Source organism: Bubalus kerabau, chromosome 19 (assembly GCF_029407905.1).
Source record: "Bubalus kerabau isolate K-KA32 ecotype Philippines breed swamp buffalo chromosome 19, PCC_UOA_SB_1v2, whole genome shotgun sequence".
Taxonomy (NCBI): Eukaryota; Metazoa; Chordata; class Mammalia; order Artiodactyla; family Bovidae; genus Bubalus; species Bubalus kerabau.
Window position 1 is genome coordinate 52,709,563 of NC_073642.1, and position 21,322 is coordinate 52,730,884.

At 33.8% G+C, this 21,322-nt stretch overlaps 1 long non-coding RNA gene across 1 annotated transcript in view; it reads left to right on the top strand.

The window, feature by feature from the left end:
- Window positions 1-21,090, top strand: part of LOC129634297 (uncharacterized) — a 75,139-nt gene extending 54,049 nt beyond the window's left edge. The window contains exon 3 of the long non-coding RNA XR_008705542.1: window positions 18,586-21,090. This is a non-coding gene — a long non-coding RNA (uncharacterized LOC129634297). The remainder of the gene's footprint in view (window positions 1-18,585) is intronic.
- The last annotated feature ends 232 nt before the right edge of the window (window positions 21,091-21,322 follow it).

Genomic DNA, 21,322 nt, shown 5'->3' on the forward strand with positions numbered 1-21,322 from the left:
TGGCCAATAAAATCTGCTTAATCTGAAAATAGTACATTATGTAATAAAATACATTATATTTGACTATATGATAATCTATGGTTAACCATAATGTTAAATCACGAAGAAACATGTAACAAACAGGAAAAAAAAAGATAAAGCATTCATTTTTCATGCATTTTCCCCCCAAATAATTGTTTACCAAGTGCAAGGACTTTTTTCATTGTTATCTTATTTTCTAACATTTTATTCATATGAATTATGAGTTGTTTGGGGTTTTTTTTTGTCCTAGTTCTGTGAAAAATACCATTGGTAATTTCATAGGGATTGCACTGAGTCTTTAGATTACATTTGGTAGTATAGTCATTTTTACAATATTGATTTTTCCAACCCAGGAGCATGGAATATCTCTCCATCTGTCTAACATTTTATTCATAACTTACACTAGCTTACTTACCTAACACAAGTGACTAGTGTAACAAAAAGGGCTGCTGTTCTATCACTATGTAGGATTAATTTCTAAAGCAGAAAATCTCCATTTTAATATAACAACCATTACCTATTAATCCTGTTGACATTTAGAAGAGAGGCTATAGAAAAGTGGCATGAATGAATGACTTAAACTGGGCTCCCTTCAAACACAAGCCCTGAAGCCAAGGCTTGGATGATAATACTTTATGGGAAGGATGCAATCCCAAGGAAAATGTACTGAGAAATTGGAAGAAAAGAAGGGAAGATCAAATATAATGTGGTGTGTTAACCAGTTGGCTAGAGCTTCCCAATAAACACATGTGCTTTTGCAGTCAAGTACCAGGTCTCCAGAGGTGGAATATGGCATCATTGAGTTTCTGGATGGCCCTAGATTCCCTTCTCACTTATTCAGAGTCACCCCAAGAGGCATAACTTCCATGGCACTCCTGTGTTCTGTTGCACAGCCCTTCCACTACCACCGAAGAAGCCAGAGCTTCTGTGCAGGCAGTTTGGTCAGGGAGAAAGCAGAGTATTCTCTCTTGTCAGCTGGCACTGTGTATGAGGGCTTCTAGTTTTATGGTGGTGTGGCTACAGAGGATTTTCAAGTGCTGAGATGACTCAAGGCAATGGAAGGATTATTTTGGCCCAGAAATAATGCAACTGACTAAAACTTGTCAGAGTGGCAGGTGAGCATATCTGGAAGAAAGAATAAACTGATCCTGGTATAAAGGTACGACTTAATCCATAATAATTGAGGCAAAGAGGTCAATGTACATCACTTTCAAAATGACATAATGTAATATAACTTACCTTAAAAGGAAAAAATAAAGGTATAGGAAGGGAGCTGGTGAATATCTTAGAGAGAAGGAAAGAGAAAATAAACATGAAAATTTCACATATTTTTCACTTGTGTTTAGAGTTAAAAATCATTTGATGCTGAAATTTCTCTTTTCTAAATAAAGGTGAGACATGTTCCCACAAAAGACTCACCAACTAATCTCAGGTCCACGGGGTATTTGGCTTATAATATGCTCAAGGTGATTTCCCTGTGCTATTTCCATTGTGGGAAACATTCACTTCTCCATCCAAAGTGGCTACTAGGCTCTCTGTCACAGTGGATTAGTTTATAATTTATAGAATTTTACAAAAATGAAATAAAACAACATTTAGTATTTTGGAGGCTTCTTGGACAGGCATCATTCATCTGATGTTACTGGCTTAAGATTCATTTCATGTCACATTTGTTTGTTTCTTTAAGGCTAGGTGGTACCGCATTGTTAATCTATTCGCTTCCAGTTTTGTGTTATGTTTGTGTTATGTAATGCCCAAATTTGCTATAAACATTCAAATGTGAGACCTTGTGTGGACATATGTATTCATTTATCTTTTGCAAACACCTAGGGGTAGAATGTGATTATACTATTTTATGTTTCTAAAAGCAATGCAATTCCCTGGAGTCAGGCGTTCCCTGGAGTCAGGGTTTGGACTTAAGCCTCCTGCTTCCAGTTATCGGTCTTATTTTTACAGAAATAAAAGGAATCCAAATTGGAAAAGAAGAAGTAAAACTCTCACTGTTTTCAGATGACATGATCCTCTACATAGAAAACCCTAAAGACTCCACCAGAAAATTACTAGAACTAATCAATTAATATAGTTAAGTTGCAGGATATAAAATCAACACACGGAAATCCCTTGCATTCCTGTACACTAATAATGAGAAAATAGAAAGAGAAATTAAGGAAACAATTCCATTCACCATTGCAACAAAAAGAATAAAATACTTAGGAATATATCTACCTAAAAAAACTAAAGACCTATATATAGAAAACTATAAAACACTGGTGAAAGAAATCAAAGAGGACACTAATAGATGGAGAAATATACCATGTCCATGGATTGGAAGAATCAATATATTGAAATATATTGATAGTATACTACCAATATATTGGTAGTATACTACCCAAAGCAATTTATAGATTCAATGCAATCCCTATCAAGCTACCAACAGTATTCTTCACAGAGCTAGAACAAATAATTTCACAATTTGTATGGAAATACAAAAAACCTTGAATAGCCAAAGAAATCTTGAGAAAGAAAAATGGAACTGGAGGAATCAACCTGCCTGACTTCAGGCTCTACTAAAAAGCCACAGTCATCAAGAGAGTATGGTACTGGCACAAAGACAGAAATATAGATCAATGGAACAAAATAGAAAGCCCAGAGATAAGTGCATGCACATATGGACACCTTATCTTTGACAAAGGAGGCAAGAATATACAATGGATTAAAGACAATTTCTTTAACAAGTGGTGGTGGGAAAACTGGTCAACCACTTGTAAAAGAATGAAACTAGAACACTTTCTAACACCATACACCAAAATAAACTCAAAATGGATTAAAGATCTAAACATAAGACCAGAAACTATAAAACTAGAGGAGAACATAGGCAAAACACTCTCCGACATACATCACAGCAGGATCCTCTGTGACCCACCTCCCAGAATATTGGAAATAAAAGCAAAAATAAACAAAAGGGACCTAATAAAACTTAAAAGCTTATGCACAACAGAAGAAAACGTAAGCAAGGTGAAAAGACAGCCTTCAGAATGGGAGAAAATAATAGCAAATAAAGCAACTGACAAACAACTAATCTCAAAAATATACAATGCTTGGGGCTGGTACATTGGGATGACCCAGAGGGATGGTATGGGGAGGGAGGAGGGAGGAGGGTTCAGGATGGGAAACACATGTATACATGTGGCGGATTCATTTTGATATTTGGCAAAACTAATACAATTATGTAAAGTTTAAAAATAAAATAAAATTTAAAAAATATATATATATACAAGCAACTCCTACAGCTCAATTCCAGAAAAATAAATGACCCAATCAAAAAATGGGCCAAAGAACTAAATAGACAATTCTCCAAAGAAGACATACAGATGGCTAACAAACACATGAAAAGAGATGCTCAACATCACTCATTATCAGAGAAATGCAAATCAAAACCACTATGAGGTACCATTTCATGCCAGTCAGAATGGCTGTGATCCAAAAGTCTACAAGCAATAAATGGTGGAGAGGGTGTGGAGAAAAGGGAACCCTCTTACACTGTTGGTGGGAATGCAAACTAGTACAGCCACTATGGAGAACAGTGTGGAGATTCCTTAAAAAACTGGAAATAGAACTGCCTTATGATCCAGCAATCCCACTGCTGGGCATACACACTGAGGAAACCAGAAGGGAAAGAGACACGTGTACCCCAATGTTCATCGCAGCACTGTTTATAATAGCCAGGACATGGAAGCAACCTAGATGTCCATCAGCAGATGAATGGATAAGAAAGCGGTGGTACATATACACAATGCAGTATTATTCAGCCATTAAAAAGAATACATTTGAATCAGTTCTAATGGGGTGGATGAAACTGGAGCCTATTATACAGAGTGAAGTAAGCCAGAAAGAAAAACATCAATACAGTATATTAACGCATATATATGGAATTTAGGAAGATGGTAACAATAACCCTGTGTACGAGACAGCAAAAGAGACACTGATGTATAGAACAGTCTTTTGGACTCTGTGGGAGAGGGAGAGGGTGGGATGATTTGGGAGAATGGCATTGAAACATGTATAATATCATATATGAAACAAGTCGCCAGTCCAGGTTTGATGCACGATACTGGATGCTTGGGGCTGGTACACTGGGACAACCCAGAGGGATGGTATGGGGAGGGAGGAGGGAGGAGGGTTCAGGATGGGGAACACATGTATACCTGTGGCGGATTCATTTTGATATATGGCAAAACCAATAAAATATTGTAAAGTTAAAAAATAAGATAAAAAAATAAAAGCAGTGCAAGAAAATTGCACTGGCTTTATCCAATTATTCTATCACCATTGCTGAAAAAAATTATTCTTTCCTCATTAAATTGTCTTAGCACTTTTTCCAAATCTGTTGAACATATGTGTGTGGATCTATTTATATATTCTCTACACTATTTTTTATTTTCTATATATTTTTCTTTTTTTTAATTTTATTTTATTTTTAAACTTTACAAAATTGTATTAGTTTTGCCAAATATCAAAATGAATCCACCACAGGTATACATGTCTTTATGCCAATATGACACTCTCTTAATTACTGTAGCTTTATAATAAGTCTAAAATCAGGACTTGTAGAAGTCCTCCAGTTTTGTTCTTTGGGCTACACTAGAATCTTTATACTTCATCTAATTGTAGAGCCAGCTTGCTATTTTTTTAAACCAAAAAACCTGCAAAGTTTTGATCAGAATTGCAATGAATATTTCGAGAATTTAATATCACAATATTGAACCTTCTACTGCATGTCCACTCCACTTTTTTAGTTCATCTTTAATTTCTCTCATCAATTTTTGAAAAAATTTCAATGTATATTTCATTCATCTTTTAAAATTTATCCTAAGCATTTAATTTTATGATGTGGCTGTACTTAATATGTCTATTTCAATTTCCTTTTATTCATTGCTATAGAAGTACAATTTGTTTTTATAAAAATGTTAAAATTAGCAACCTTATTAAACTTATTCTGGTAGCTTTTTATACTTATATTTTGTGTATAAATATAGTTATGCCTTTTTGAATAAATACAATTTACTTCTTTTTAAAAATTTGAGTTGTATTATATTTATTCCTTTTTTAATGCCATATACACTTTAGTACAATGATAATGTGAGTGGCAGAACAAACTTCCTTTCCTTGTGACTATTTTAGGTGGGAAGCATACAGTAGTTTTTTTTTTTTTTTTTTCTAATATGTGTGGTTACTGCCTCATTTTTACAAGAAAGTATCATCAGAATGCTAGGAATTTGAAGGGAAGATTATTTCTTAACCAACCTCTGTGAATCTGGATGAGCTGAAAATATTCTTTTCATTTTATGTTAATTGTTTATGCTAGATGAGAATATTTACAATTACCTAAACATTCAGATGGCTAAGTTAAGCTATTCTAGGATTCCTAACAATAAGAAATTTCCACTTTAGTTAAGGATATGCTAGAAGCAAGTCTATTCATACTCACATATTTTTATCTAATAGTTTAATATGGTCAATGAGAAAAATGGATTGATTTTAGAGATTAATTGTACACTGCTGCTGCTACTGCTGCTGCTAAGTCACTTCAGTCGTGTCCGACTCTGTGAGACCCCATAGACGGCAGCCCACCAGGCTTCCCCATCCCTGGGATTCTCCAGGCAAGAACACTGGAGTGGGTTGCCATTTCCTTCTCCAATGCATGAAAGTGAAAGTGAAAGTGAAGTCGCTCAGTCATGTCCGACTCCTAGCGACCCCATGGACTGCAGCCTACCAGGCTCCTCTGTCCATGGGATTTTCCAGGCAAGAGTACTGGAGTGGGGTGCCATCGCCTCATACATCTAATAGTGTTGGTTGACACAAACTGTGCAAGAAGCTGAAGGAGATTGTTATTTTGTGATTAATGGGCTGATAGCATTCTTTTAATATCTATCTCAAAAAAGCTAATGCTTTGTGGTTGTGTGGGACAGATTTTAAATGCATGTAGTTTTCTCTCAGGAATTTTGAATTATTGTTTGTTGTTACAACCCAGAAAGAAAGAGACTGAGGTTTTATTTATTTTTAATTATATTGATACTGTTGATGTTTCAATGTGAAGTTCAATCTAAGACCATGTTACAAATGATTGATAATCACTTAATAACAAAGCCAGGCTTAATTTTATGACTAAAGTACAAGGCCCAGTGCTAATAGTTAAGTCCTTAAACCTAAGTTAGTTGAAATGACTTGAAAAATTTGAGTTTATATTATAGTCACCATCTCTGCTGAAATTCCCTATCTGTTCATGCGGTGCGTCTACCTTTTCCTTTAGACCCTTTAATATGTAAACCATAGTTATTTTAAATTTCCTAGCTAATAGCTCAAACATCTAGGAACACTATAAATCTGGTCCTGTCATTGTTGATGGTGGTTATGTGTGTGCGATAATTGTTGATTCTTGCCTGGAAATGTCACATCTTCTCTTATACTAGGCTGCTAGTGTAAGGATTTGACTTATTAACCTAGTGATGGGTTAAACCACGTTTGTATTTTGTAGTGTTTATAGTTAAATTTGGTGCACAGATGGCTTTACATTTCTCTTGCAGCTAGGGTGATGAAGGGTTTTTCTTCGTGTTTCTGCTTGCGTTCAGTTTTTCAATTATTCTTTGCACCTGCACTTCAGTGGAAAGTCTCTCTTCAACCTCTTGCCCCTTCTCCATTGCAGTCTGCTATTTTTGTTTTCCTGGTGTTTCCTGGCTTGATGCTGGTAAAAAGCTATGTTCTCTATTATCTTGTTCAGCCTCACTGCTAGGCAGGCTCTGTGTCTCTAGGTCGCAAAGATTCAGTCTTCACAGTGATCTTGCCTCTTTCCCATGGTAGTCAAACTCTGTCTTGCATCTTCAAAAAGTTTATGTAGAGAATTTCCTGTTATTCCTTCAAAGATTGGAGGCTTAAAATAGCATTGGTGTAGGATGCTTGTCATACTTTAGCCACAGGGATGGCGTTTTTCTTGTTTTTTTTTTTTTTTTTTTTTTTAATTTTTTTTTAGTTTGGTTTTCTTTTACCATTTTCCCACTGCCAAGAGTATTCCTCCACATACTGAGAGGTCATTATTTTCCTCCAGGAGCTTAAGGCTTATTTTCTTTGGATGGAAGTTTCTAAGCAAAAGTATACTGCAACAGTGGCAGTATCCTTCTCCAGGCCTGCATCCCAACAGAGGCCACTTTGTACCTGACATTCTTGTGAGCATCCGGTCAAAGGCCTGCAGAGTAGTAGGTCCTGGGAGTAGGTGTAAACTGGCTTTGTGTCAGTATTTCCCAGTTTCTTTTCTTTCATGTTATTTCGCACTCAACTTCAAAACAATATAAGTTCTCCCTTTTTGTATAGAAATTTAACATCATTCAACTAAAAATGCCAAAGGTTTCTATAGCTAGATAAGTTAATTTTTATCTGGAAAAAATGAGTAGGAAAGACAAAAACATTGATAATGGAGGTAAATTAGGGAAGTGGAGATAGCTCTGTCATATATTAAAATATATGATAAAGTTGCTTTAATTAAAACAGTTTGGTTTTTGTGCATGAATTGTTATATTACTGTTGGACCTGAATTGAAAGTTAAGTGAAGGGAAAGTGAAAGTGTTAGGTCGCTCAGTCATGTCTGACTCTTGTGATCTCCATGGACTGTAGCCCACCAGGCTCCTCTGTCCGTGGGATTCTCCAGGCAAGAATACTGGAGTGGCTTGTCATGTCCTCCTCCTGACCCAGGGATTGAACCTGTGTCTCCTATGACTCTTGAATTGGCAGGCAGGTTCTCTACCTCTAGCACCACCTGGATGATGCTGAGTGACAAATGTGGCCTCTCAAAATCACTGGCAAAGAAATGGAAACCTTAATAAACTGAATTAAGGCAGCTAAGAAGATGATAATATATTTATATATCACATAATATATTGTGAAAATGTGCATGTAGATCAGCCATATAAATGTAAACATTTGAAACCTCATAAGTACTAGTAAAAAAAAAAAAATGAAGTTGCGCCTGAATTGCATTATATCTCTAGGATTGTGATCACAAAATCACATTAGAGATAAATTTGATTGGTGTATTCAAGTGTTTGTTTTTTCGGGGCTGGGAGTGGAGTATGGGACTGCATTACTGTTTTTGTTTGTTTTATCATGTATAACATATACTCTCTTTTGGACAGATTCCTATCCCTCTCTATTAACTCTTAGCTAACCTGCTTCATCTACTTTCCTGTAGGCTCCCTGAAGCTATTTTAGCTATCTGATTCAAAAATATAACAAGGAAATCTAAAATTCTCTCTGGTCAGGAATGCTGAGAATTAGGAGCAATTCAAGCCCTGAACCATTATTTCTCAGTTACTGTGATATTTTGCAATGAAATTCAGGGAAGGAAGAGGTAAAAGCGTATTTATCATAATGTCAATGTAGTAGTCCTGAAGAAATAGCATAATATTATTAATAGTAACTATTATGGACGAATGATTTTATTAAGAGGAATATATTTAATTTTAGATATTTGTTGGGTGAGTAGACACGTGCTTAGAGGTAATCACCTGACCATGACCATATCCGAACCCACCATCCCTGTCATCCATGGCAAAGAAACTTTGCCCTTTTGCTGGTACGTTTCTCTCATGTCCAGAGAGCTGATTAAAACTGAAGAAAGGGAAGTGAAAATGGCTTGAACTGCTGCCAAGGGATGTGGACCTTGCCAGGCACAAGAAGGATATAATGGAACTGAAGTTACAACAGGGGACTCCAGATGTGGGAAGTGTAATCTGATAAAATTTAAGTCAGAATAAGAAAAAAGCTACTTTCTTCACCACCTTTCTCTCTCCTCCTACCTAGCCCTGAGACTTGTAGGTCAGAATTGAGCTAGGCAGACTGCAGACATTTCAACTACTACATGCAAAATTAAAATTTGAATGTAGGCTTGTCTTGGTTTTTTTAAGAGCTCAAATAGGAGATCTTGTTTAGTAAAAAGCATCTGGAAAGCTGTAAAATCTGTCAAGTGTCAGTGGGAAGATTGGAAGAAAAACTCATTGGAGTGTGATTAAAGACAATAGAGGCAAGGCTATGTATTTATGGATACAGATTTAACCTTGTCATCAGGGCAAGTTTGAAAAGTAAAAAACTGTAAGATTCACAGAAGAAAGTTTGGTATTTTTACAAGAATATTATGTAGAAGGGCCATTCCTCATTATTTGATATAGAATTTCTAAATTAAAGTATTGTCTTAATTATACTGGCCCGAAATAGTCATTATGTGTAGATCTGTATGGAAAACTCAAATGTATGAGCAATTATTTATTTTTTTTAAAGCAGATACAGAGATTTTTTATGAGTGTTAAAATAGTAAATTTTTCTCTTTACTTAATCACTTAGCAATAATGTTTGGGAGAATTTTCATTACATGATTTTTTTTCAATAGAATTTGTTATTATAATGCTTTAAAATTTGCAAAAAAAAAAAAGGATTTTTTTGAGTGATTCTGTCCTTTTAATCAGAAAAGTGGCTGTCCTTTAATGATAAAGCCATATGAATATCAGTATGTTGCATAGATTCTAAAAATATAAAAATACATTTTTATATGATTAAAGCCACATTGTAACAGTGCTATAACACTTAGAGGGATTTCATTTCTAAGAAAATGTTTATTCTCTGCTGAATATTTATATCTCAGTTTCACTCTAATCTTTACAATATTGATGTTTTAACTAAATTCTGGAGAACAGATAGATTAGATGCTTATCAAATACTTATGAGCTGCAAACTACTGACCTAAACAAATACATGCATTAAATTATTGTGGCACTTTACAGACAAAAGTACATAAATAATTCTGAATAAAGTGACAACAGCATTTTTTTTCCTTTCCAGGCTGATGAATTTAACAGTATTTAATTGTACAGTTTTCTAAAGAACTGGGACTAAAAAATATTTACTATTACTGTGTGTTAGGAAAAACATTGCAATTTTTATCTTGTAGAATATTTAGCAATAATAGAGAAAAGGTTCTATTGTGTATAAACCACAGTAGCCTGAAAAGATAAATAGTTTGGAAACTTTATTTTGAGAAGTATATAAGTAAGATATGGAGAAAAGTATAATTTATAAGTTATGGAACACATAAATATGCATTATAATTATAGTTAGAGTAAATCTGGAATATTATTTCATTTTCAATATTATCTTAACTATGGGGTGAAAAAATGTACTTAAAAATCGCTACAGTTTCCCTTCTCTGCTTTTTACTGAAGCTCGGAAAAGGTAGGGACTTACTACTTTGTCTGTTTCTGTCTCTGGCCAATATTGAATGAAATACTAAAATCCTTAGAAAAAGTGAGAGTAATTCAGATTAATCACACAGAGCAGAGTATCCAGGGAAATTTTAGCAAAGTCCTGCTCATAATTTAAAATTTAAACTTCCTGATATGTTTGCCATATGGCTTCCGTACGTGTTCAGAGATTTATAATTCTAAGCCGTTCACCACTGAATGGCTTAGAATATGAGTAGACTGAGCTTTGACTAGACTATTATTTCAATACAGCACCAGTTCTGCACAAAAATGAAATTATGACAAACACGTCTATTTATAGTTTGCAAATAAACACATTGATTTGAGTCACACTTGCCAGAAATACATTGTTTCCACCTAGTTCTAATCCTAAATGTTTTTACTATCTGGAATGTCATCAAAGCTTAGCAGTTTGAAATGCCCACTGGCAGTACATGCTTCTTTTTCAATTCTACATCATCACAATGCTTAATTTAATAATAGAATCCAATTTGTTCTCTAAGCAGGAACATTTTAATTATGTAAAATATACATAGAGAAAGCTTGGTTATAGCAATTCTTTCTTTCCAAAACGTAAAGCAAACATAAATATTTTTTTTTTCTCTCTCATCTACCATGTTATTGCTTCTCAGGAAATAATTAAAATGAAGAATTTATTCACGCAGAATAGCAAGTCATCCAAATCAAATCTGGCAGTTTCATAGTCTTAGTGTTTAATATGCATCTAAACATATTATATTATTGTAACTCTCAAAACCAAACAAAATAGATGAGATAATGACAATAACATTATATGAAAAGAGATATATGTGAAATAATAAATATGAAAGTTACTATCTATATTACTTATAATGAAGCTGATAATATGTTTTTAATTCCAGAGAATTCCATATAAAGGATAAAGTTATTATATTTAGAGATATAGTTACTCTGAGATATTTGAGGAAATAATATTTGAGGAAAAGCTTATGAAAATTCAGTTAGCACATGTATTTCTCTATGTGTGTGCTTAATCTATCATTTTGAGGTATATATTGTTAGATTGTTTTTTACCTTGTAATGCTTTATATAATACATTTTTAATAAGACATTATAAATTGAAAATGAGCTCTTCTTTTGGACTCTCCTCTGTTTTCCAGACTTGCATGGTAGATGATTTGCTCAGTATCATATTTGATTTTTTAATTGACATTTTGAATGTAACATGTCCAAAAGAAATTATTTTACTTTTGTTCTCTAGTCACTCCACCTGAGGACTAGCATAACTCATCATCCTTCCTTTTGTTCAGGCAAAAATCAAGGGGTTGTCCTTTACTCTCTGTTTAACTTGAACCATTTATCTAATCTATCGGGAATTTCTATTGATTCTACCTCTGAGGTAGGCATTAATTGAAGATGACCCCCATGATCTCCATCCTCTGGTGCTCAAGCTCTGTGTAATGCCCTCTTCTTCCTTATGGGTAAGACCTATGATTTGCTTCTAGCCAGTAAAATATAGCCAAAGGTGAGGGATTTGGCAGATATAATTAAAGTCTTAAATAAGTTAATTTTGAGTTAATAAAAATGATTATTTCTTTGGCCCTGACCTCATCAGATGAAAGCATTCAGAAGTGACATTCAGCCCTCTGTAGGTCAGAGATATTCTGGGGGCTAATGGGATCCAATGTAGCAGTCAGGATATATGTCTAATAATTGTAATTGTTTGAGAATAACTCACACAAAAACATTTGCCCCTGAAGACTGAAATTCAGCCATTCTTGTTAGTAAGAATTTGCTTGTGTCGAGACAAAATAACTTTGTGAGGGAAATCATGTAGGACTTTCCCTTCATTAATTTTCAAGCTAAATTTATACAGCACTCAAATGAGATTAAGTAATTCAGTAGAGAGAGCGCCTGTTGTCATATACTTATTACAGAAGAGGTAGTCACACAGAATGAGAGAGCCATAGTCTGGAGGAAAAGGAACTGAATATAAAGATGACCAAGTTCACATTTCTGGCTAAGAGATTCAGGTTCCACACTTTCTGAAAATATGCCACTATATATAACTGCTGGAGACCAAACATAAGAATTCAGAGGTAAATATATCACAGGACCATCTTAATGCAGTGTTTCTTACAGGTTGTGTTCCTAAATCCAGGTCAATAAGCAAAAAGTTAAACATCTCATCCTATGAGGATGAAGAGAGGAGGCTGCTTCCATAAAAATTTAGGGATTCAGAATTAACAGCATGCATCTGTATTAAGGATGATGAGACTTGCTATTCATTTTATTTTTTTATTTTATTTTATTTTTTGCTATTCATTTTAAAACACATCATTGCTTTTATTATGCAGCTATTTTTGACTCCTAAGTAAATGGAGCCACATCATAAATATGTATATGTATTTATTCTCAAGGAGAGCCCAGGGGTGTGGAGAAAATTATTCAAGTGCACAACCCCTCTCAGTGGCACTTCAGATGGAAACACACATGCACTGTTATAAGGAGGTCAGGCTCTCTGAGAGTTAATATAGAAATCAGTATTCTTCTGTGATTCATATAGGTGATAACATGAAAAGACATGAGCTCTTTGGCTAGCTTCATGGAAAGAATTGCTCCTTAGGGAAATTACACTGGCAATTGGGTCACTCATTTGTTATTGAATTTTTGTCAGCAAAGTTGTTTGTGTTCTGGTCAGCAGCAACTTTTATTTATAATTGAAACATTTTCAGTATAGGTATCATAGGAATTAAATGATAATGGGGAGCAAGTGCTTTCTGTTTATATGGCAATAATTATATTAAGTCTAGAATTAACATGGATATTGAAGACCCTTAAGAGCCTAGTATCTACTGAGTTACTAGGCAAAGCACACTCTCACTCTGATTATTAAGTACATCAAAAAGTATGATAAATTCAAAATACTTTAAAAAAGTAATTTATTAGAAAGTCTAGAGATAGTAGTATTCTTTTCTGGACTTGGGTACTGTTTTTGATAGACTGTTATCTAAGAATCATCACTAGTCTGGCAAAATTGTTAATATATTTTAAAAAATATTTTAGCTATTCCCTGTATAAGTACAAACCAGGCATTGTGCTGGTTTTAAGGGATGACTAGATAGATGTGCAGAATACTACTATCATGCAATGAGCACTATAGGAGAGAAATAAAAGTGGAACTATATAAGTACAAAAGAATGGATGGATATCATTTAGTATTCACTATTAAATGTTCCAGTTGTACTAAGATATAGAATATTAGAAGTTTGCTTGGAGGAAAACTTCTCAATTCCTCTGAGAAATCTAATTTTCAAAATTCTTAATTTTGGAAAAGTATACATATTTCACCAAAATGCTGTAAAAACTTTTCACAAATCAAAGATAATTGTGTTTAGTTTTCCCAAGAAATTCCAATAAATGTGAATAGGAAATAAATGTCACCATCTAGTTTATATGTTTAAGACTTTTAACAGTTTGTCTTTTTAGGTTTTATTGCATATTAAAATTTGACCCATTGACTTGATAGTTCTGTTTGAGTTAAAGCAAGCAAAAAACCCAAAAAGAGTAATAATTACTGAACAGTATACTTTAATTAGGCTTCCCTGGTGGCTTAGCTGGTAAAGAATCCTCTTGCATTGTGGGAGATCTGGGTTTAATCCCTGGGTTGGGAGGATTGCCTGGAGAAGGGAACAGCTACCCTCTCCGGTATTCTGGCCTGGAGAATTCCACGGACTGTATTGTCCATGCCTAAATTTTGAAGAAAAGATTCAAGGACAAACCCTCTAATTTCCCTATGTTTCTCTTTTTTCTTATATATTGGCAGTTTAGGTCATTAGTTTTTCTATCATTGTTGCCTCCTTATAATTTTCTGATTCCAATAATTTTGATTTTTCCCTGCTTCTCTTCTTGCAAATATATATATATATATATATACTTTCCCTAGATGTTCTATAACCAATACTTTACAATATATATCTATTATCCCTCAGAATTATCACAAAAATCTTTGCTTTCTGCTCTATGCCTATTATTTTTCCTTTATTTTAATCCTCAGTTATTTTAACCATCTTCTAATTGGTCTCCCTCTCACTCTTTTCTCTCTGCTTTAGTCCATTCTTCATGATGCCTATGTGATCCCCTCAAAACTTTGGTTATATCCCTTTCCCACATAAAGAACTTTGGTGACGTCTATTGAACAGACCAGGAAGTCCACACAGCTTCTCCTCAAGCCACTACTTTTATCTATGACCATCTCTTGACATTCTACCTTGTATTCCACTTACCCCCACGCTACAATCATCACTATATTCTGTTCACAGTGAAAGTCTTATGCGATCTGATTGAACATATCATGATATATACATTGTCCCTCTCCTCCTAAGTAACTCAAGATCCGACTTATAATACTCCTTGATTCTTCATGGAATTTGTCAATAAACTTGCAGTCTTTCACTAAGCTATGCATGCATTCAAATAGAATGTATACATTAATGACCTTTTTTTGGAAGGAGTTAGTTAGTACATATGGAGAAGAGCATGGCAACCCATTCCAGTATTCTTGCCTGGAGAATTCTGTAGACAGAAGCGTTTGGCAGGCTACAGTTCATGGGGTTGCAAAGAGTTGGACACGACTGAGTCAATGAGCCTGCAGATAATACATAAACATATGTGTGTGTGTGTGTGTTTGTGCATTTTAGAAATAAAGAGATAAGAAACAAGAAGAAGAACAAAGGAGGAACGAGGCAGAGGCAAAGAGCAGAAGATAGATTGAGTAATTCAAAACAAAGTTTGGAAACTTTTCATTTCTGCATTTAACCCAGAGTTACCTCAACATTTGAGTGATGAAAGTAACAGGTTACATTCATTTCCCTATAAATAATAGCACTGAAAATATCTGAAGTTACATTTCTATGACCAAATTCACTTAAAAATGGAACAAAATACTAAGAAAATTTAGGCAAAATTCCCAGCAGCTTGATTTTGATTATCTAGGCAATTGAAGCAAAAACATTTTTAACGCTTGAATTAACCAAGTGATTGCCTAAACTCATCGCTTCACTTTAGCTATGGAGACAAACACCTCACTGGCTTTCTGCCGAATCATATTTTTTCTTTTGCAAGTCACTAAGCATTTTCATGTATACATACTAGTTAAAAACCCTAATTATTTAACTGGTAAGTTTAATAATGCACTAGTAATAAAGAAGGAAGCAAATTGTTTACATGGCCACATTATTCAGAGTCACTCTAGGCATTATTTTGGTGAGTTGTCTCATATAATAGAAGTAAATCTAAGCACTAAAAAATCAAGAAATTACTTTTCTCATAACAAGAGAAAACATCACCCTGCAACATTTTTCCTTCTCTATTCAGATATGCAAGAAGGGCTGGCCACGTGACATCATAATATTAATAATCTGTATTAGCAAAAACATGTATTGTAGTCTTTGAACATAATTAAATTCTTATAAATATGTCAACATTGTAAATTAAGAGACTTATAATTACTTAATTTTAAAGGCAAACTTCATTAATTAGTTTTGACTCAACTTTATTAATTTTTTTTAAAGCAGGAGTTTTCACTTCTAATTAATTCCCTTTACCATCCTATTATAATTTTTAAATTTTTTCTCACTAATTTAATATAAGTAACATTTGTTTTACATTTGGTAACCATGTATTTTATAACAACCTAATAGAGTTGTTAGGATGCTCTGTATTTAGCATCCTAAATACAGAGTTGTATTTATGCAACAACTAGTAGTTGTTGTATAAACAACTAGATAGTTGTAGCATGCATTATATTTCAGCTAACTAGCTTATATGCAAAGCAGTAGACTGAGAGCCACCTGGCAAGACAAATCTCCCCATAGATGGAGAATATGCAGAGATCAGTCTCAGTTCCACTCTATCATGTTTGAGTGTAACCATCCTTGAATTTACTTCTCCCCTTAAATAGTAATCTTAGAATTATTTATTTTCTTGATCCCTTTCTGATCCTTCTTTTTGTTTTTAACCAAATTTATTGTGACATACAACACATAATGAAGAATACATAAAACCATACGTGCATCACTTAACCAATTATCAAATAATGTTCAACTGTTAAAGATCAAGGAATGAAATATTCTTCAGCAACCCAACACCTCTCTTCCAGGGTGCCTCTTTGGAATAAGTAGCCCATCCTCTAAAATTAACTCCCCTAGTGGACTTTATTGCAATTCCTCTTGCCTTTCACTTTAGGTTACTGTTTCAGTCTGTTCAGGCTGCTGTAACAAATTATTGTAGTCTGAGTGCCTTCCACAACAAATATTTGTTTTTCACAGTTCTGGAAGCTGGGAGGTCCACAATCAAGGTGCTGGCAGATTTGGTTCTTGGTGAGGGCCATTTCCTGGTTTGCATACAACTGTCTTCTCACTGCATTCTGACATGGAAGAGAGTTCTTCTTACAGGGGCATCAACCTCATCTTGAGGGCTCCATTCCCATGACTTAAATACTTTCCAGAGGCCTGATCTCTAAATACCATCACATTGGGTATTAGAGTTTCAACACAGTAATTTGAGGGAAATATAAGCATTCAGTCCATAGCAGGTACTATCCAATTATTTATTCCTAAATTTTCCTGAGTATTCTCAGTTTTTAAAATATATATAACTGGAATCATATAGCATACATTGTGTTGTATGTCTCTAGATTTTCTAAACTTTAAGCCATAAAATTAATCAATATCTTGGTATGTAACTATTTCACTCATGTCTATTGGTGCATAATATGCCATTGGTATTTTCCAGGCAAGAATCAGTCTATTGTCATTGAAGAGTTTACTCTATGATTTTTTCTTGTGTATGTTTCCTGGTACACAAAAGCACTCATATCTGTAAAGTATTTTCAGGAGTGGAATTCTTCACAATAGGGTATATTCATTCTTTCTCTGTTTATATGAAAATTAATGCATCTACCAGTTTATCTTTGTAGTTGATTCTGGTGTAATTTTAATCAGCAGTGGCTCCTTTAACACTTTCTTCCAAAAGATTTGCTTTGAGACCTAATCTTTCTATCTGCCTAAGTTGTTCAAGCAATTCCCCATCCTGCTAAAACACAAGAAAACTCAAAAATAGAATAGATTGAGTGCTTTAACTCATTGAGATGTCATGAGGGAGCACATAATTAAATTATACTATAATGTGATGCTCTTTTTTGGTTTTTAATTGGTTGGCATACTTTTCTGGTATTTTATTTAAAAATATTCCATAATAGTACACTTACATTCTATCTGCATCAAATACAAAGCAAATCTGATACTTGGCAAGTATGAAATAAAATAAGACATTGCATTATGGGCTTTACCTCAATTAAATCTAAAAGTTAGGAGATTACTGCCACTAAATTAACAGTAATTGAATCAATGAATCATAAGTGTCCAACTGTTCACTGTACAGACTAGTAATAGGAATTAAATTTTGTTCAAGAACATCTGGAATTTTTTTTTTTTTCCTTTTTCTTATCCTAAACACTCTTTTGGCAACACTTCTCTTGATTTTGTATAACAGAAGAAAAACAAAACCCAGAGTCATCAATTGAAATTTACCTGTAACTTTTTGTTTGCAGAGTACTTTTCTGATTAAGAGTTACAAAGCTATTATATTTTCATTGACATTTCTTCAGGAAACATGAATGAATAGAGCTGCCTTTCAGTGTTAGATTTGTAGATATGGGACACAGAAGTTAACCACAGATTTCTTAGGGAGATACTTTATTTCCATATCATATGTATAGTATAGATATCATAATTGCATTATTTCCATATATGTTTATTTTTGTCTCCCTATAGGGACATATATGATATATACAACAGTTTATTCTATTCATGTTTTGAGCAGTTGAAAATGTCTGGATGAGAAAGGGAAAGCTCTCCCAAACAGAAATACTCATCATTTGGCCAATAATCCCATTCCAAAATATAGGCAACAAAATTAAAAAAGTAACCTTTTTGCTAACTGTTTTGGCTACACATTGTATCTTTTCTATCTCATTAGAACATACTTTTATCCATATCAAATCTAAACTTATTGAGAATTAAGAAATATTTAATTAATTACATTTTCATGTGTCTAAGTAAAACCAAATGATAAATTATATATGATGGCATTTGACAAAACTCACTAATATCATTAAAATTTACATGTTTAACTTAGCCAGAAACACTTTTGTAAATGTTTTACTGTGAATGTGAGTTTATATAGTAACTTGATAAAATTACTTACTCTTTATTTTTGCCAGACATGGTGAGCAACAGTTACCATTGGGAGAAGACAGCTGTTTAGTTATTCAGTCATGTCTAATTCTATTGCAACCTCATAGACTTGTAGCCCACCAGGCTCCTCAGCCCATGGAATTTCCCAGGCAAGGATACTGAAGAGCATTGCCATTTCCTTCTCTCGGAGATCTTCCAGACCCAAGGATCAAACCCACATCTACTGCATTGGCAGGAAGCTTCTTTACCACGGAGCCACCAGGGAAGCTCCAAGAAGACAGCAGTGAACCTAAGTATAGATCTAGACATTTTCAAGGTTTACATGGTTCTTCCTTTTTCACTCTTTATGATCTGATGAATTATTTATTCTTATTTACCCTTGCAAAATCTATTAATTAACCACACACAAAAAAATACTTATCGAATCAGAGCACTCTGTTGCTTTTCAAATGAAATCTACTTACTAATGTGTCCAGAACCTACTGGTTATCTAAACATCTTCATTTTGAGATGACAATAGATACTCAAATTCAAAATTGTCAAGATCAAGCTCATTACCCTTTATTTTCTAAAATTTTCTTTTCATGGTTAACATACCTGGTAATTTAGCCAAATTTGACTTCATCTTTTACTCATATTTTTCCCTCTGTCATTTCACAATAGTCTCTCTGTATGTTATCTCAGAAGTACCTCTTAAATCCAAGTCTTCCTCTCCGACAATGCTTTAGTTCAGACCTTCCCCATCTTTTTCTTTAATTATCATGTGGATTTCTATTTGACTTCACTTCCTCTAGTCTCAACCCCTCTGTACTGCCAGTAGAATGATATTTCCATCCTCTTATTAAAAAAAATTCAAGAATCATACAAATAGCAATTTTGATCACTCTTACCTGCTTTTTACTTTTTCGTGAATCCTTATTTAATAGACACAATCCAAATTTTCTTTCATTGCATATTAGAACTTTCACATTCACGTTCTCTAACTCTTTACCATAATAATTTATTATCTAGTACATTTTTACCCTGAAATTTGACTATTTGTCCTAGTTATATGTTACATATAGCTTCAAGTTATATAAATCATTCATGACTCTATATTACTATATATATGCTATTTCATCTTCTCATCATGTCTCTTTATCTTTTACCTGAAGTTGGCTTATCTTTCATGTGTATTATGAAAATAGGGTTCAATAATTTGCTAAACATTTGAGTACCTATAATTAGAAACTTCAAATTGGCACTAGGAAGACACAACATTATTTTTAAATACTGTCTATTCATTTATTTGACAAATATTTATTGATTATCTACCCTAGGCCAATCACTGTAATTGTGATCATTCTAGATAGAGTACATTTCATTGGAGGGACAGATAATATTTGATGGGGGGGAGAGGAGAGAATCTTCTCTTAGGATATTAACTGTTATGGAAGAAATCAAAGGAGTAAAATGATAAGGAATGGAGAATGAGAGATTATACTTAAGATAATCTCTTCGGGAGGTAACATTTGAGATGATTTCTAACCTGTAGGAAGATTCATAGATGAGACCATCCATCTAGGTAAAGAGTCATGTGATACACATCACAGAGAAATCAAAGATTTACTGATTGAAGCAGAAGAAAAAGGAGAAAGAGAAGGAGGAAAAGAAAGAGGCTGGATAAGAAGAGACAAAAGTCTATAATGAGAACAAGAAAGAATCCAGATCATGTAGACCTATGTAGAACCTAATAGAAAAAATGGACTTTGCATACAGCATAACACCATTAGATGATGTTAAGCAGAAAGCAACAGGGTCCTTTATCATCATGACATATCACTATTCTGAAGCTGACTTGATATTGCACTAATTTCTTTATGTGCCAATGCTTCCTCCCACACATGACACTTGAGGGCAGAAAGAATCCTATGAGCTCAGCATGTACATTTTGAACAAGGGAATGATTGAAGAAGAATGAATGAAAATAACTTCAAAGTCTTTAAAATAGTTTTATAACAAATAAGCTAGTAAGTTTATATCACTACTTATAGCCTAAACAAAGACTAATATTATATATAAAAACTATTTTTCTCAGGATAGCTATACTAAAAGGAAAAATAAAATAACTGCAAAAATACTTTATAAATCCCAGTCAGAGGGAAATCAGATAATTTTATCTACTGTATTCTGAACAGTATCAATACTAATACAACAGAAATCAACACAAAATAAAACACTTAGAATCAACAAATAAAAAACAAATTCACTGACACTTAAGCCTTTCTTGAAACACATTTTTAAAATTCTTTCCATCCTTTAAAATTATATTTCATTCATTTTGTAAAAACCCTTTGTTAGTTATTCTATGAAAACTAAAGCACGACATGGGTTTATTAATTCTATTTCCCTGGTACTCAGAGTGATACACATATTGCTTATATCTTCATTTATAAAACAAGTTGTTCCTTAACATTTTGTGTTGACACCTATAAGAATAGTCAGGAAGAAAACAGCTCCAAATAACTGGTCAGTGGAAAGCTTGGAGAGCTGCAAATACTATCCAATGCATCCCACTTACGAGGGTAATACTGCTGCAAATACTGTCCAGTGCCTCCACTTATGAGAATAATACTGCCTGAAATGACCTTGCAGAAGACGATTTGGAAGCACTTGAAATCTGCTTCAACAGCAGATCTGATCGTTGCGGTTTTATTTATTTTTTTCCAGAGCTTAGCAGTGGGACACAAGAGTATTTGCTGCAGTAGTGAAAAATCAATATGA